Here is a 16,083-nt window from a genome sequence, read left to right as displayed (position 1 = left end):
CTCCGTTTCTTTCTTCGTTTCTCCGTTTCATTCTGGGTTTCTGCGTTTCTTTGTTCGTTTCTCTGTTTATTTCTTCCTTTCTCCATTTATTTTTCCGAATCTTCGTTTCTTTCTTCATTACTCCGAATCTTTCTTCGTTTCTCCGTTTCTTTCTTCGTTACTCCGTTTCTCTCTTCGATTCTCCGTTTCTTTCTTCGTTTCTCCGTTTCTTTCTTCGTTTCTCCGTATCTTTCTTCGTATCTCCGTTTCTTTCTTCGTTTCTCCGTTTCTTTCTTCGTTTCTCCGTTTCTTCGTTCGTTTCTCCGTTTATTTCTTCGTTTCTCCATTTATTTCTCCGTTTCTCCGTTTCTTTCTTCGTTTCTCCGTTTCTTTCTTCATTTCTCCGTTTCTTTCTTCGTTTCTCCATTTATTTCTCCGTTTCTCCGTTTCTTTCTTCGTTTCTCCGTTTCTTTGTTCGTTTTTCCGTTTCTTTCTTCGTTTCTCCGCTTCTTTCTTCGTTTCTCCGTTTCTTTCTTCGTTTCTCCGTTTATTTCTTCGTTTCTCCATTTATTTCTCCGTTTCTCCGTTTCTTTCTTCGTTACTCCGTTTCTTTCTTCGTTTCCCCGTTTCCTTCTTCGTTTCTCCGTTTCTTTCTTCGTTTCTCCGTTTATTTCTTCGTTTCTCCATTTATTTCTCCGTTTCTCCGTTTCTTTGTTCGTTTCTCCGTTTCTTTGTTCGTTTCTCCGTTTCTTTGTTCGTTTCTCCGTTTCTTTCTTCGTTTCTCCGTTTCTTTATTCGTTTCTCCGTTTCTTTCTTCGTTTCTCCGTTTCATTCTGGGTTTCTGCGTTTCTTTGTTCGTTTCTCTGTTTCTTTGTTCGTTACTCCGTTTCTTACTTCGTTTCTCCGTTTCTTTCTTCGTCTCTCCATTTCTTTCTTCGTTTCTTCGTTTATTTCTTCGTTTCTCCATTTATTTCTCCGAATCTTCGTTTCTTTCTTCGTTTCTCCGTTTCTTTCTTCGTTTCTCCGTTTCTTTGTTCGTTTTTCCGTTTCTTTCTTCGTTTCTCCGCTTCTTTCTTCGTTTCTCCGTTTCTTTCTTCGTTTCTCCGTTTATTTCTTCGTTTCTCCATTTATTTCTCCGTTTCTCCGTTTCTTTCTTCGTTTCTCCGTTTATTTCTTCGTTTCTCCATTTATTTCTCCGTTTCTCCGTTTCTTTGTTCGTTTCTCCGTTTCTTTGTTCGTTTCTCCGTTTCTTTGTTCGTTTCTCCGTTTCTTTGTTCGTTTCTCCGTTTCTTTATTCGTTTCTCCGTTTCTTTCTTCGTTTCGCCGTTTCATTCTGGGTTTCTGCGTTTCTTTGTTCGTTTCTCTGTTTCTTTGTTCGTCACTCCGTTTCTTCCTTCGTTTCTCCGTTTCTTTCTTCGTCTCTCCATTTCTTTCTTCGTTTCTTCGTTTATTTCTTCGTTCCTCCATTTATTTCACCGATTCTTCGTTTCTTTCTTCGTTTCTCCGTTTCTTTCTTCGTTTCTCCGTTTCTTTCTTCGTTTCTCCGTTTATTTCTTCGTTTCTCCATTTATTTCTCCGATTCTCCGTTTCTTTCTTCATTTCTCCGTTTCTTTCTTCGTTTCTCCATTTATTTCTCCGTTTCTCCGTTTCTTTCTTCGTTTCTCCGTTTCTTTGTTCGTTTTTCCGTTTCTTTCTTCGTTTCTCCGCTTCTTTCTTCGTTTCTCCGTTTCTTTCTTCGTTTCTCCGTTTATTTCTTCGTTTCTCCATTTATTTCTCCGTTTCTCCGTTTCTTTCTTCGTTACTCCGTTTCTTTCTTCGTTTCCCCGTTTCCTTCTTCGTTTCTCCGTTTCTTTCTTCGTTTCTCCGTTTATTTCTTCGTTTCTCCATTTATTTCTCCGTTTCTCCGTTTCTTTGTTCGTTTCTCCGTTTCTTTGTTCGTTTCTCCGTTTCTTTGTTCGTTTCTCCGTTTCTTTCTTCGTTTCTCCGTTTCTTTATTCGTTTCTCCGTTTCTTTCTTCGTTTCTCCGTTTCATTCTGGGTTTCTGCGTTTCTTTGTTCGTTTCTCTGTTTCTTTGTTCGTTACTCCGTTTCTTACTTCGTTTCTCCGTTTCTTTCTTCGTCTCTCCATTTCTTTCTTCGTTTCTTCGTTTATTTCTTCGTTTCTCCATTTATTTCTCCGAATCTTCGTTTCTTTCTTCGTTTCTCCGTTTCTTTCTTCGTTTCTCCGTTTCTTTGTTCGTTTCTCCGTTTATTTCTTCGTTTCTCAATTTATTTCTCCGTTTCTCCGTTTCTTTCTTCGTTTCTCCGTTTCTTTCTTCGTTTCTCCGATTCTCTCTTCGTTTCTCCGTTTCTTTGTTCGTTTCTCCGTTTCTTTCTTCGTTTCTTCGTTTCTTTCTTCGTTACTCCGTTTCTTTCTTCGTTTCTCCATTTATTTCTTCGTTTCTCCGTTTCTTTCTTCATTTCTCCGTTTCTATCTTCGTTTCTCCATTTATTTCTCCGTTTCTCCGTTTCTTTGTTCGTTTCTCCGTTTCTTTGTTCGTTTCTCCGTTTCTTTGTTCGTTTCTCCGTTTCTTTGTTCGTTTCTCCGTTTCTTTATTCGTTTCTCCGTTTCTTTCTTCGTTTCTCCGTTTCATTCTGGGTTTCTGCGTTTCTTTGTTCGTTTCTCTGTTTATTTCTTCCTTTCTCCATTTATTTTTCCGAATCTTCGTTTCTTTCTTCATTACTCCGAATCTTTCTTCGTTTCTCCGTTTCTTTCTTCGTTACTCCGTTTCTCTCTTCGATTCTCCGTTTCTTTCTTCGTTTCTCCGTTTCTTTCTTCGTTTCTCCGTATCTTTCTTCGTATCTCCGTTTCTTTCTTCGTTTCTCCGTTTCTTTCTTCGTTTCTCCGTTTCTTCGTTCGTTTCTCCGTTTATTTCTTCGTTTCTCCATTTATTTCTCCGTTTCTCCGTTTCTTTCTTCGTTTCTCCGTTTCTTTCTTCATTTCTCCGTTTCTTTCTTCGTTTCTCCATTTATTTCTCCGTTTCTCCGTTTCTTTCTTCGTTTCTCCGTTTCTTTGTTCGTTTTTCCGTTTCTTTCTTCGTTTCTCCGCTTCTTTCTTCGTTTCTCCGTTTCTTTCTTCGTTTCTCCGTTTATTTCTTCGTTTCTCCATTTATTTCTCCGTTTCTCCGTTTCTTTCTTCGTTACTCCGTTTCTTTCTTCGTTTCCCCGTTTCCTTCTTCGTTTCTCCGTTTCTTTCTTCGTTTCTCCGTTTATTTCTTCGTTTCTCCATTTATTTCTCCGTTTCTCCGTTTCTTTGTTCGTTTTTCCGTTTCTTTGTTCGTTTCTCCGTTTCTTTGTTCGTTTCTCCGTTTCTTTCTTCGTTTCTCCGTTTCTTTATTCGTTTCTCCGTTTCTTTCTTCGTTTCTCCGTTTCATTCTGGGTTTCTGCGTTTCTTTGTTCGTTTCTCTGTTTCTTTGTTCGTTACTCCGTTTCTTACTTCGTTTCTCCGTTTCTTTCTTCGTCTCTCCATTTCTTTCTTCGTTTCTTCGTTTATTTCTTCGTTTCTCCATTTATTTCTCCGAATCTTCGTTTCTTTCTTCGTTTCTCCGTTTCTTTCTTCGTTTCTTCGTTTCTTTCTTCATTACTCCGAATCTTTCTTCGTTTCTCCGTTTCTTTCTTCGTTTCTCCGTTTATTTCTTCGCTTTTCCATTTATTTCTCCGTTTCTCCGTTCCTTTCTTCGTTTCTCCGTTTATTTCTTCGTTTCTCCATTTATTTCTCCGTTTCTCCGTTTCTTTGTTCGTTTCCCCGTTTCTTTGTTCGATTCTCCGTTTCTTTCTTCGTTTCTCCGTCTCTTTCTTCGTTTCTCCGTTTCTTTCTTCGTTTCTCCGTTTATTTCTTCGTTTCTCCACTTATTTCTCCGATTCCCCGTTTCTTTCTTCGTTTCTTCGTTTCTATCTTCGTTACTCCGTTTCTTTCTTCGTTTCTCCGTTTCTTTCTTCGTTTCTCCGTTTCTTTCTTCGTTTCTCCGTTTATTTCTTCGTTTCTGCACTTATTTCTCCGATTCTCCGTTTCTTTCTTCGTTTCTTCGTTTCTATCTTCGTTACTCCGTTTCTTTCTTCGTTTCTCCGTTTCTTTCTTCGTTTCTCCGTTTCTTTCTTCGTTTCTCCGTTTCTCTCTCCGTTTCTCCGTTTCTTTCTTCGTTTGTCCGTTTCTTTGTTCGTTTCTCTGTTTGTTTCTTCGTTTCTCCCTTTATTTCTCCATTTCTCCGTTTCTTTGTTCGTTACACCGTTTCTTTCTTCGTTTCTCCGTTTCTTTCTTCGTTTCTCAGTTTCTTTCTTCGTTTCTCCGTTTCTTTCTTCGTTTCTCCGTTTCTTTCTTCGTTTCTCCGTTTCTTTCTTCGTTTCTTCATTTATTTCTCCGATTCTCCGTTTCTTTCTTCGTTTCTCCGTTTCTTTCTTCGTTTCTTCGTTTCTTTCTTCGTTTCTCCGTTTCTTTCATCATTTCTCTGTTTCTTTGTTCGTTTCTCCGTTCCTTTCATCGTTTCTCCGTTTATTTCTTCGTTTCTCCATTTATTTCTCCGTTTCTCCGTTTCTTTCTTCGTTTCTCCGTTTCTTTGCTCGTTTCTACGATTCTTTATTCGTTTCTCCGTTTCTTTGTTCGTTTCTCCGTTTCTTTGTTCGTTTCTCCGTTTCTTTCTCCGTTTCCCGGTTTATTTCTTGGTTTCTCCATTTATTTCTTCGATTCTCCGTTTCTTTCTTCGTTTCTTCGTTTCTCTCTTCATTACTCCGATTCTTTCTTCGTTTCTCCGTTTCTTTCTTCGTTTCTCCGTTTCTTTCTTCGTTTCTCCGTTTATTTCTTCTTTTCTCCATTTATTTCCCGTTTCTCCGTTTCTTTCTTCGTTTCTCCGTTTATTTCTTCTTTTCTCCATTATTTCCCGTTTCTCCGTTTCTTTCTTCGTTTCTCCGTTTCTTTGTTCGTTTCTCCGTTTCTTTGTTCGCTTCTCCGTTCCTTTCTCCGTTTCTCCGTTTCTTTCTTCGTTTCTCCGATTCTTTGTTCGTTTCTCCGTTTCTTTCATAGATTCTCCGATTCTTTGTTCGTTTCTCCGTTTCTTTCACCGTTTCTCGGTTTATTTCTTCGTTTCTCCATTTATTTCTCCGATTCTACGTTTCTTTCTTCGTTTCTTCGTTTCTTTCTTCATTACTCCGAATCTTTCTTCGTCTCTCCATTTCTTTCTTCGTTTCTTCGTTTATTTCTTCGTTTCTCCAATTATTTCTCCGAATCTTCGTTTCTTTCTTCGTTTCTCCGTTTCTTTGTTCGTTTCTCCGATTCTTTGTTCGCTTCTCCGTTCCTTTCTCCGTTTCTCGGTTTATTTCTTCGTTTCTCCATTTATTTCTCCGAATCTTCGTTTCTTTCTTCGTTTCTCCGTTTCTTTCTTCGTTTCTCCGTTTATTTCTTCGGTTCTCCATTTATTTCTCCGTTTCTCCGTTTCTTTGTTCGTTTCTCCGTTCCTTTCTTCGTTTCTCCGTTTATTTCTCCGTTTCTCCATTTATTTCTCCGTTTCTCCGTTTCTTTGTTCGTTTCTCCGTTTCTTTGTTCGTTTCTCCGCTTCTTTGTTCGTTTCTCCGTTTCTTTCTTCGTATCTCCGTTTCTTTCTTCGTTCCTCCGTTTCTTTCTTCGTTTCTCCGTTTCTTCGTTCGTTTCTCCGTTTATTTCTTCGTTTCTCCATTTATTTCTCCGTTTCTCCGTTTCTTTCTTCGTTTCTCCGTTTCTTTCTTCATTTCTCCGTTTCTTTCTTCGTTTCTCCATTTATTTCTCCGTTTCTCCGTTTCTTTCTTCGTTCCTCCGTTTCTTTGCTCGTTTTTCCGTTTCTTTCTTCGTTTCTCCGTTTCTTTCTTCGTTTCTCCGTTTCTTTCTTCGTTTCTCCGTTTATTTCTTCGTTTCTCCATTTATTTCTCCGTTTCTCCGTTTCCTTCTTCGTTTCTCCGTTTCTTTCTTCGTTTCTCCGTTTATTTCTTCGTTTCTCCATTTATTTCTCCGTTTCTCCGTTTCTTTGTTCGTTTCTCCGTTTCTTTGTTCGTTTCTCCGTTTCTTTGTTCGTTTCTCCGTTTCTTTGTTCGTTTCTCCGTTTCTTTATTCGTTTCTCCGTTTCTTTCTTCGTTTCTCCGTTTCATTCTGGGTTTCTGCGTTTCTTTGTTCGTTTCTCTGTTTCTTTGTTCGTTACTCCGTTTCTTCCTTCGTTTCTCCGTTTCTTTCTTCGTCTCTCCATTTCTTTCTTCGTTTCTTCGTTTATTTCTTCGTTTCTCCATTTATTTCTCCGATTCTTCGTTTCTTTCTTCGTTTCTCCGTTTCTTTCTTCGTTTCTCCGTTTCTTTCTTCGTTTCTCCGTTTATTTCTTCGTTTCTCCATTTATTTCTCCGATTCTCCGTTTCTTTCTTCGTTTCTCAGTTTCTTTCTTCGTTTCTCCGTTTCTTTCTTCGTTTCTCCGTTTCTTTCTCCGTTTCTCGGTTTATTTCTTCGTTTCTCCGTTTCTTTCTCCGTTTCTCGGTTTATTTCTTCGTTTCTCCATTTATTTCTCCGATTCTCCGTTTCTTTCTTCGTTTCTTCGTTTCTATCTTCGTTACTCCGTTTCTTTCTTCGTTTCTCCGTTTCTTTCTTCGTTTCTCCGTTTCTTTCTTCGTTTCTCCGTTTCTTTCTTCGTTTCTCCGTTTCTTTCTTCGTTTCTCCGTTTCTTTCTTCGTTTCTCCGTTTCTTTCTCCGTTTCTCGGTTTATTTCTTCGTTTCTCCATTTATTTCTCCGATTCTCCGTTTCTTTCTTCGTTTCTTCGTTTCTTTCTCCGTTACTCCGTTTCTTTCTTCGTTTCTCCGTTTCTTTGTTCGTTTCTCCGTTTCTTTGTTCGTTTCTCCGTTTCTTTTTTCGTTTCTCCGTTTCTTTCTTCGTTTGCCCGTTTCTTTGTTCGTTTCTCTGTTTGTTTCTTCGTTTCTCCATTTATTTCTCGGTTTCTCCGTTTCTTTGTTCGTTACTCCGTTTCTTTCTTCGTTTCTCCGTTTCTTTGTTCGTTTCTCCGTTTCTTTCTTCGTTTCTCCGTTTCTTTGTTCGTTTCTCCGTTTCTTTCTTCGTTTCTCCGTTTCTTTCTTCGTTTCTCCGTTTCTTTCTCCGTTTCTCGGGTTATTTCTTCGTTTCTGCATTTATTTCTCCGATTCTCCGTTTCTTTCTTCGTTTCTTCGTTTCTTTCTTCGTTGCTCCGTTTCTTTCTTCGTTTCTCCGTTTCTTTCTTCGTTAATCCGTTTCTTTCTTCGTTTCTCCGTTTATTTCTTCGTTTCTCCATTTATTTCTCGGTTTCTCCCGTCTCTTTCTTCGTTCCTCCGTCTCTTTCTTCGTTCCTCCGTTTCTTTCTTCGTTTCTCCGTTTCTTTCTTCGTTACTCAGTTTCTTTCTTCGTTTCTCCGTTTCATTCTTCGTTTCTCCGTTTCTTTCTTCGTTTCTCCGTTTATTTCTTCGTTTCTCCATTTATTTCTCCGTTTCTGCGTTTCTTTCTTCCTTTCTCCGTTTCTTTGTGCGTTTCTCCGTTTCTTTCTTCGTTTCTCCGTTTCTTTCTTCGCTTCTCCGTTTCTTTCTTCGTTTCTCCGGTTCTTTCTTCGTTTCTCCGTTTCTTTATTCGTTTCTCCATTTATTTCTCCGTTTCTCCATTTCTTTCTTCGTTTCTCCGTTTCTTTGTTCGTTTCTCCGTTTCTTTCTTCGTTTCTCCGTTTCTTTCTTCGTCACTCCGTTTCTTTCTTCGTTTCTCCGTTTATTTCTTCGTTTCTCCATTTATTTCTCCGTTTCTCCGTTTCTTTGTCCGTTTCTCCGTTTCTTTGTTCGTATCTCCGTTTCTTTCTCCGTTTCTCGGTTTATTTCTTCGTTTCTCCATTTATTTCTCCGATTCTCCGTTCCTTTCTTCGTTTCTTCGTTTCTTTCTTCGTTACTCCGTTTCTTTCTTCGTTTCTCCGTTTCTTTGTTCGTTTCTCCGTTTCTTTCTTCGTTTCTCCGTTTCTTTCTTCGTTTCTCCGTTTCTTTCTTCGTTACTCCGTTTCTTTCTTCGTTTCTCCGTTTATTTCTTCGTTTCTCCATTTATTTCTCCGTTTCACCGTTTCTTTCTTCGTTCCTCCGTGTCTTTCTTCGTTTCTCCGTTTCTTTCTTCGTTCCTCCGTTTCTTTCTTCGTTTCTCCGATTCTTTCTTCGTTTCGCCGTTTCTTTGTCCGTTTCTCCGTTTCTTTGTTCGTTTCTCCGTTTCTTTCTCCGTTTCTCGGTTTATTTCTTCGTTTCTCCATTTATTTCTCCGATTCTCCGTTCCTTTCTTCGTTTCTTCGTTTATTTCTTCGTTTCTCCATTTATTTCTCCGTTTCTCCGTTTCTTTCTTCGTTCCTCCGTTTCTTTCTTCGTTTCTCCGTTTCTTTCTTCGTTTCTCCGTTTCTTTGTCCGTTTCTCCGTTTCTTTGGTCGTTTCTCCGTTTCTTTCTCCGTTGCTCGGTTTGTTTCTTCGTTTCTCCGTTTCTTTCCTCGTTTCCCCGTTTATTTCTTCGTTTCTTCGTTTCTTTCTACGTTACTCCGTTTCTTTCTTCGCTTCTGCGTTTCTTTCTTCGTTTCTCCGTTTCTTTCTTCGCTTCTCCGTTTATTTCTTCGTTTCTCCATTTATATCTCCGTTTCTCCGTTTCTTTCTTCGTTTCTCCGTTTCTTTCTTCGTTTCTCCGTTTCTTTCTTCGTTTCTCCGTTTCTTTCTTCGTTTCTCCGTTTCTTTCTTCGTTTCTCCGTTTATTTCTTCGTTTCTCCATTTATTTCTCCGTTTCTCCGTTTCTTTCTTCGTTTCTCCGTTTCTTTCTTCGTTTCTCCGTTTCTTTCTTCGTTTCTCCGTTTCTTTCTTCGTTTCTCCGTTACTTTCTTCGTTTCTCCGTTTCTTTTTTCGTTTCTCCGTTTATTTCTTCGTTTCTCCACTTATTTCTCCGTTTCTCCGTTTCTTTGTTCGTTTCTCCGTTTCTTTTTTCGTTTCTCCGTTTGTTTCTTGGTTTGCCCGTTTCTTTGTTCGTTTCTCTGTTTGTTTCTTCGTTTCTCCATTTATTTCTCCGTTTCTCCGTTTCTGTGTTCGTTACTCCGTTTCTGTGTTCGTTACTCCGTTTCTTTCTTCGTTTCTCCGTTTCTTTCTTGATTTGCCCGTTTCTTTGTTCGTTTCTCTGTTTGCTTCTTCGTTTCTCCATTTATTTCTCCGTTTCTCCGTTTCTTTGTTCGTTACTCCGTTTCTTTCTTCGTTTCTCCGTTTCTGTCTTCGTTTCTCCGTTTCTTTCTTCGTTTCTCCGTTTCTTTCTTCGTTTCTCCGTTTCTTTCTTCGTTTCTCCGTTTATTTCTTCGTTTCTCCATTTATTTCTCCGTTTCTCCGTTTCTTTCTTCGTTTCTCCGTTTCTTTCTTCGTTTCTCCGTTTCTTTCTTCGTTTCTCCGTTTCTTTCTTCGTTTCTCCGTTTCTTTCTTCGTTTCTCCGTTTCTTTTTTCGTTTCTCCGTTTATTTCTTCGTTTCTCCACTTATTTCTCCGTTCCTCCGTTTCTTTGTTCGTTTCTCCGTTTCTTTTTTCGTTTCTCCGTTTGTTTCTTGGTTTGCCCGTTTCTTTGTTCGTTTCTCTGTTTGTTTCTTCGTTTCTCCATTTATTTCTCCGTTTCTCCGTTTCTGTGTTCGTTACTCCGTTTCTGTGTTCGTTACTCCGTTTCTTTCTTCGTTTCTCCGTTTCTTTCTTCGTTTCTCCGTTTCATTCTTTGTTTCTCCGTTTCTTTCTTCGTTTCTCCGTTTCTTTCTTCGTTTCTCTGTTTGTTTCTTCGTTTCTCCATTTATTTCTCCGTTTCTCCGTTTCTTTGCTCGTTTCTCCGCTTCTTTGTTCGTTTCTCCGCTCCATTCTTCGTTTCTCCGTTTATTTCTTCGTTTTTCCATTTATTTCTCCCTTTCTCCGTTTCTTTCTCCGTTTCCCCGTTTCTTTGTTCGTTTCTCCGTTTCTTTCTTTGTATCTCCGTTTCTTTCTTCGTTTCTCCGATTCTTTCTTCGTTTCTCCGTTTCTCTCTCCGTTTCTCCGTTTCTTTCTTCGTTTGTCCGTTTCTTTCTACGTTTCTCCGTTTCTTTCTTCGTTTCTCCGTTTCTTTGTCCGTTTCTCCGTTTCTTTGTTCGTTTCTCCGTTTCTTTTTTCGTTTCTCCGTTTCTTTCTTCGTTTGCCCGTTTCTTTGTTCGTTTCTCTGTTTGTTTCTTCGTTTCTCCATTTATTTCTCCGTTTCTCCGTTTCTTTGTTCGTTACTCCGTTTCTTTCTTCGTTTCTCCGTTTCTTTCTTCGTTTCTCCGTTTCTTTCTTTGTTTCTCCGTTTCTTTCTTCGTTTCAACGTTTCTTTCTTCGTTTCTCCGTTTATTTCTTCGTTTCTCCATTTATTTCTCCGTTTCTCCGTTTCTTTCTTCGTTCCTCCGTTTCTTTCTTCGTTTCTCCGTTTCTTTCTTCGTTTCTCCGTTTCTTTGTCCGTTTCTCCGTTTCTTTGGTCGTTTCTCCGTTTCTTTCTCCGTTGCTCGGTTTGTTTCTTCGTTTCTCCGTTTCTTTCCTCGTTTCCCCGTTTATTTCTTCGTTTCTTCGTTTCTTTCTACGTTACTCCGTTTCTTTCTTCGCTTCTGCGTTTCTTTCTTCGTTTCTCCGTTTCTTTCTTCGCTTCTCCGTTTATTTCTTCGTTTCTCCATTTATATCTCCGTTTCTCCGTTTCTTTCTTCGTTTCTCCGTTTCTTTCTTCGTTTCTCCGTTTCTTTCTTCGTTTCTCCGTTTCTTTCTTCGTTTCTCCGTTTCTTTCTTCGTTTCTCCGTTTATTTCTTCGTTTCTCCATTTATTTCTCCGTTTCTCCGTTTCTTTCTTCGTTTCTCCGTTTCTTTCTTCGTTTCTCCGTTTCTTTCTTCGTTTCTCCGTTTCTTTCTTCGTTTCTCCGTTACTTTCTTCGTTTCTCCGTTTCTTTTTTCGTTTCTCCGTTTATTTCTTCGTTTCTCCACTTATTTCTCCGTTTCTCCGTTTCTTTGTTCGTTTCTCCGTTTCTTTTTTCGTTTCTCCGTTTGTTTCTTGGTTTGCCCGTTTCTTTGTTCGTTTCTCTGTTTGTTTCTTCGTTTCTCCATTTATTTCTCCGTTTCTCCGTTTCTGTGTTCGTTACTCCGTTTCTGTGTTCGTTACTCCGTTTCTTTCTTCGTTTCTCCGTTTCTTTCTTGATTTGCCCGTTTCTTTGTTCGTTTCTCTGTTTGCTTCTTCGTTTCTCCATTTATTTCTCCGTTTCTCCGTTTCTTTGTTCGTTACTCCGTTTCTTTCTTCGTTTCTCCGTTTCTGTCTTCGTTTCTCCGTTTCTTTCTTCGTTTCTCCGTTTCTTTCTTCGTTTCTCCGTTTCTTTCTTCGTTTCTCCGTTTATTTCTTCGTTTCTCCATTTATTTCTCCGTTTCTCCGTTTCTTTCTTCGTTTCTCCGTTTCTTTCTTCGTTTCTCCGTTTCTTTCTTCGTTTCTCCGTTTCTTTCTTCGTTTCTCCGTTTCTTTCTTCGTTTCTCCGTTTCTTTTTTCGTTTCTCCGTTTATTTCTTCGTTTCTCCACTTATTTCTCCGTTCCTCCGTTTCTTTGTTCGTTTCTCCGTTTCTTTTTTCGTTTCTCCGTTTGTTTCTTGGTTTGCCCGTTTCTTTGTTCGTTTCTCTGTTTGTTTCTTCGTTTCTCCATTTATTTCTCCGTTTCTCCGTTTCTGTGTTCGTTACTCCGTTTCTGTGTTCGTTACTCCGTTTCTTTCTTCGTTTCTCCGTTTCTTTCTTCGTTTCTCCGTTTCATTCTTTGTTTCTCCGTTTCTTTCTTCGTTTCTCCGTTTCTTTCTTCGTTTCTCTGTTTGTTTCTTCGTTTCTCCATTTATTTCTCCGTTTCTCCGTTTCTTTGCTCGTTTCTCCGCTTCTTTGTTCGTTTCTCCGCTCCATTCTTCGTTTCTCCGTTTATTTCTTCGTTTTTCCATTTATTTCTCCCTTTCTCCGTTTCTTTCTCCGTTTCCCCGTTTCTTTGTTCGTTTCTCCGTTTCTTTCTTTGTATCTCCGTTTCTTTCTTCGTTTCTCCGATTCTTTCTTCGTTTCTCCGTTTCTCTCTCCGTTTCTCCGTTTCTTTCTTCGTTTGTCCGTTTCTTTCTACGTTTCTCCGTTTCTTTCTTCGTTTCTCCGTTTCTTTGTCCGTTTCTCCGTTTCTTTGTTCGTTTCTCCGTTTCTTTTTTCGTTTCTCCGTTTCTTTCTTCGTTTGCCCGTTTCTTTGTTCGTTTCTCTGTTTGTTTCTTCGTTTCTCCATTTATTTCTCCGTTTCTCCGTTTCTTTGTTCGTTACTCCGTTTCTTTCTTCGTTTCTCCGTTTCTTTCTTCGTTTCTCCGTTTCTTTCTTTGTTTCTCCGTTTCTTTCTTCGTTTCAACGTTTCTTTCTTCGTTTCTCCGTTTATTTCTTCGTTTCTCCATTTATTTCTCCGTTTCTCCGTTTCTTTCTTCGTTTCTCCGTTCCTTTCTCCGTTTCTCCGTTTCTTTCTTCGTTTCTCCGTTTCTTTCTTCGTTTCTCCGTTTCTGTTTTCGTTTCTCCGTTTCTTTCTTCGTTTCTCCGTTTCTTTCTTCGTTTCTCCGTTTATTTCTTCGTTTCTCCACTTATTTCTGCGTTTCTCCGTTTCTTTGTTCGTTTCTCCGTTTCTTTTTTCGTTTCTCCGTTTCTTTCTTCGTTTGCCCGTTTCTTTGTTCGTTTCTCTGTTTGTTTCTTCGTTTCTCCATTTATTTCTCCGTTTCTCCGTTTCTGTGTTCGTTACTCCGTTTCTTTCTTCGTTTCTCCGTTTCTTTCTTCGTTTCTCCGTTTCTTTCTTCGTATCTCCGTTTCTTTCTTCGTTTCTCCGTTTCTTTCTTCGTTTCTTCGTTTCTTTTTTCGTTTCTCCGTTTCTTTCATCATTTCTCCGTTCCTTTCTTCGTTTCTCCGTTTATTTCTTCGTTTGTCCATTTATTTCTCCGTTTCTCCGTTTCTTTGTTCGTTTCTCCGTTTCTTTGTTCGTTTCTCCGTTTCTTTGTTCGTTTTTCCGTTTCTCTCTCCGATTCTCCGTTTCTTTCTTCGTTTCTCCGTTTCTTTGTTCGTTTCTCCGTTTCTTTGTTCGTTTCTCCGTTTCTTTTTTCGTTTCTCCGTTTCTTTCTTCGTTTGCCCGTTTCTTTGTTCGTTTCTCCGTTTCTTTGTTCGTTTCTCTGTTTGTTTCTTCGTTTCTCCATTTATTTCTCCGTTTCTCCGTTTCTTTGTTCATTATTCCGTTTCTTTCTTCGTTTCTCCGTTTCTTTCTTCGTTTCTCCGTTTCTTTCTTCGTTTCTCCGTTTCTTTCTTCGTTTCTCCGTTTCTTTCTTCGTTTCTCCGTTTATTTCTTCGTTTCTCCATTTATTTCTCCGTTTCTTTCTTCGTTTCTCCGTTTCTTTCTTCGTTTCTCTGTTTCTTTCTTCGTTTCTCCGTTTCTTTCTTCGTTTCTCCGTTTCTTTCTTCGTTTCTCCGTTTCTTTCTTCGTTTCTGCGTTTATTTCTTCGTTTCTCCATTTATTTCTCCGTATCTCCGTTTCTTTCTTCGTTTCTCCGTTTCTTTCTTCGTTTCTCCGTTTCTTTGTTCGTTTCTCCGTTTCTTTGTTCGTTTCTCCGTTTCTTTCTTTGTTTCTCCGTTTCTTTCTTCGTTTCTCCGTTTCTTTCTTCGTTTCTCCATTTATCTCTCCGTTTCTCCGTTTCTTTCTTCGTTTCTCCGTTTCTTTGTTCGTTTCTCCGTTTCTTTGTTCGTTTCTCCGTTTCTTTGTTCGTTTCTCCGTTTCTTTCTCCGTTTCTCGGTTTATTTCTTCGTTTCTCCATTTATTTCTCCGATTCTCCGTTTCTATCTTCGTGTCATCGTTTCTTTCTTCATTACTCCGATTCTTTCTTCGTTTCTCCGTTTCTTTCTTCGTTTCTCCGTTTCTTTGTTCGTTTCTCCGTTTCTTTGTTCGTTTCTCCGTTTCTTTCTTTGTTTCTCCGTTTCTTTCTTCGTTTCTCCGTTTCTTTCTTCGTTTCTCCATTTATTTCTCCGTTTCTCCGTTTCTTTCTTCGTTTCTCCGTTTCTTTGTTCGTTTCTCCGTTTCTTTGTTCGTTTCTCCGTTTCCTTCTTCGTTTCTCCGTTTCTTTCTTCGTTTCTCCGTTTATTTCTTCGTTTCTCCATTTATTTCTCCGTTTCTCCGTTTCTTTGTTCGTTTCTCCGTTTCTTTCTTCGTTTCTTCGTTTCTTTCTTCGTTACCCCGTTTCTTTGTTCGTTTCTCCGTTTCTTTCTTCGTTTCTCCGTTTCTTTGCTCGTTTCTCCGATTCTTTGTTCGATTCTCCGTTTCTTCCTTAGTTTCTCCGTTTCTTTGTTCGTTTCTCCGTTTCTTTCTCCGTTTCTCGGTTTATTTCTTCGTTTCTCCATTTATTTCTCCGATTCTCCGTTTCTTTCTTCGTTTCTTCGTTTCTTTCTTCATTACTCCGATTCTTTCTTCGTTTCTCCGTTTCTTTCTTCGTTTCTCCGTTTCTTTCTTCGTTTCTCCGTTTCTTTCTTCGTTTCGCCATTTATTTCTCCGTTTCTCCGTTTCTTTCTTCGTTTCTCCGTTTCTTTGTTCGTTTCTCCGTTTCTTTCTTCGTTTCTCCGTTTCTTTCTTCCTTTCTCCGTTTCTTTCTTCGTTTCTCCGTTTATTTCTTCGTTTCTCCATTTATTTCTCCGTTTCTTTCTTCGTTACTCCGTTTCTTTCTTCGTTTCTCCGTTCCCTTCTTCGTTTCTCCGTTTCTTTCTTCGTTTCTCCGTTTATTTCTTCGTTTCTCCATTTATTTCTCAGTTTCTCCGTTTCTTTGTTTGTTTCTCCCTTTCTTTGTTCGTTTCTCCGTTTCTTTGTTCGCATCTCCGTTTCTTTGTTCGTTTCTCCGTTTCTTTGTTCGTTTCTCCGTTTCTTTCTTCGTTTCTCCGCTTCATTCTGCGTTTCTGCGATTCTTTCTTCGTTTCTCCGTTTCTTTCTTCGTTTCTCCGTTTCTTTCTTCGTTTCTCCGTTTATTTCTTCGTTTCTCCATTTATTTCTCCGATTCTCCGTTTCTTTCTTCGTTTTTCAGTTTCTTTCTTCGTTTCTCCGTTTCTTTCTTCGTTTCTCCGTTTCTTTCTTCGTTTCTCCGTTTCTTTCTTCGTTCCTCCGTTTCTTTCTCCGTTTCTCCGTTTCTTTGTTCGTTTCTCCGGTTCGTTGTTCGTTTCACCGTTTCTTTGTCCGTTTCTCCGTTTCTTTCTACGTTGCTCCGTTTCTATAGTATGTTCGTTTCTCCGTTTCTTTCGTCGTTTCTCCATTTCTTTCTTGGTTTCTCCGTTTATTTCTTGGTTTCTCCATTTATTTCTCCGTTTCTCCGTTTCTTTCTTCGTTTCTCCGTTTCTCCGTTTCTTTGTTCGTTTCTCCGTTTCTTTCTACGTTGCTCCGTTTCTATAGTATGTTCGTTTCTCCGTTTCTTTCTTCGTTTCTCGGTTTATTACTTCGTTTCTCCATTTATTTCTCCGATTCTCCGTTTCTTTCTTCGTTTCTTCGTTTCTTTCTTAGTTACTCCGTTTCTTTCTTCGTTTCTCCATTTCTTTCTTCGTTTCTCCATTTCTTTCTTCGTTTCTCCGTTTCTTTCTTCGTTTCTCCGTTTCTTTCTTCGGTTCTCCGTTTATTTCTCCGATTCTCCGTTTCTCTCTTCGTTTCTCCGTTTATATTTTCGTTTCTCCATTTATTTCTCCGTTTCTTTCCGTGTTTCTCCGTTTCTTTCTTCATTTCTCCGTTTATTTCTTCGTTTCTCCGTTTCATTCTGCGTTTCTGCGTTTCTTTGTTCGTTTCTCTGTTTCTTTCTTCGTTTCTCCGTTTCTTTCTCCGTTTCTCCGTTTCTTTGTTCGTTACTCCGTTTCTTACTTCGTTTCTCCGTTTCTTTCTTCGTTTCTCCGTTTCTTTCTTCGTTTCTCCGTTTATTTCTTCGCTTCTCCATTTATTTCTCCGATTCTACGTTTCTTTCCTCTTTTCTCAGTTTCTTTCTTCGCTTCTCCGTTTCTTTCTTCGTTTCTCCGTTTCTTTCTTCGTTTCTCCGTTTCTT

This window comes from Ptiloglossa arizonensis, chromosome 9 (genome assembly GCF_051014685.1).
Source record: "Ptiloglossa arizonensis isolate GNS036 chromosome 9, iyPtiAriz1_principal, whole genome shotgun sequence".
Lineage (NCBI taxonomy): Eukaryota > Metazoa > Arthropoda > Insecta > Hymenoptera > Colletidae > Ptiloglossa > Ptiloglossa arizonensis.
The sequence above is the reverse complement of the archived record's forward strand: the minus strand, read 5'-3'. Positions refer to the sequence as shown.